Consider the following 1,477-nt stretch of genomic DNA (forward strand, 5'->3'; position numbering starts at 1 on the left):
ATGACTTCTGGTCACAAATAATTGGCCAGAACCATACACATGACTCTATCAATCACAATGGGGCCAGAAAATGCAGTCATATCATGTGACCGAAGGCAAAGAAGTCTAAGTATTTTGAAAACAGAGTTAATGATTACCATTACTATACTGAGTAAAAAGTGAAAATTACCCTTCAACCTCAGACTTTATCCACTCCCCTCCTAAGGATTACAGTAGTGTCAAAAATTCCAAACTTTTTTTTTAAGAGATGTAAAGTGATTTTACCTTTATTTCCTTCGCTTTAAGCCAATGATGAAATTTCACAGTGATTTCTGGGATGGGGCAGAAGGAAGGTGGTGTTAAGAATCATCAAGGCTGTGGCCTATTCCCCGCAGAGGTACAGGCAGGGTGGGCCCTCACTGGGGCAGCTGGAGGAGGCAGGTAGGTGATGTTCCCAGAGTGTGAGAGCTGGTAGGCAATGTCCTCCGTAGCTTCCAGCTTGCTCAGCTCGATCAGGCAGTCCCCTGCGGTGGCCAGTGAGTTGGGGATCAGCTCGGCTGCCATGGAATCACCCTCAGCAGAGATGATGGTTGCCATTTTCTGCTGCTCAGCCTTTTCCACCACAAATCTGGCCCTCTCTGCTTCCTGCCGAGCCCCTTCTTTGACTTCCACCACTTCTGTGAACTCCTTCTGGAAGGTCAGATGTGTCAAGGACATATGGTCCAGGATGAGCCCAAAGGTGGCTGCTGGCCCCGTCAACTTGTCACTCACCTGCCTGGAGAGCAGCTCTCTGTGGGTGATTAGTTCTCCAGCATCAAAGCGAGACACCACTGACTTGAAGATCTTGGTAACGATGGATGGCAGCACACGTTCATCATAGTCCTCTCTGATGCTGGTGAAGATGCAAGGAAGCTGGCTAGCGACAGGCCGGAAGAGGATGTGCAGTGTGATGTTGACATTCTGTAAGTCTTTGCTACCAGTGATGACTGGCACGTTAGGTGGTCTAGAACAGCAGTCACAGGTAATTGGTTTCTGTACCCATGGGATAAGAAAGTGAGTCCCTTCCCCTACCACAATGTCCTGTACTCCACAGAATCAGTCAAAGATGACCGCTGTGTGACCAGTATCCACATTACGTAAGGCAGAGTTCAGCATGCCTCCTACAACAACTAAGGCCAGGCCAAACTCGCCGATGGACTCAAACACTTTGACAGCCATGTTTTCTTCTGCTGGACCCTCTCACACCTGCTTCCACTCTGACCTCCACATGAATTCCCTAGCCACACATACTTCCAAACCTTTTCCTACTGATTTCCATACGCATACACACACATTCTTAAGCATGCATATATACATAGATTTTTCCATTATATGTGGAATCATATCTGTTTTTCATATATCTTATAGATCTACCCATGTCTATCCATACCTCTCTATCTCAGGCTCTTTAATGGTTGTATAGTATTCCATAGTATGAATGTATCACCCCTACCCATGA

At 46.6% G+C, this 1,477-nt stretch overlaps 1 pseudogene; it reads right to left on the reverse strand.

Moving 5' to 3' along the window:
* Window positions 1–348: 348 nt before the first annotated feature.
* On the reverse strand, window positions 349–1,261 carry LOC126945858 (prohibitin 1-like; annotated as a pseudogene).
* Between the last annotated feature and the right edge of the window lie 216 nt (window positions 1,262–1,477).

The sequence above is a fragment of the Macaca thibetana genome, chromosome X (genome assembly GCF_024542745.1).
Source record: "Macaca thibetana thibetana isolate TM-01 chromosome X, ASM2454274v1, whole genome shotgun sequence".
In the NCBI taxonomy this organism is placed as follows: domain Eukaryota; kingdom Metazoa; phylum Chordata; class Mammalia; order Primates; family Cercopithecidae; genus Macaca; species Macaca thibetana.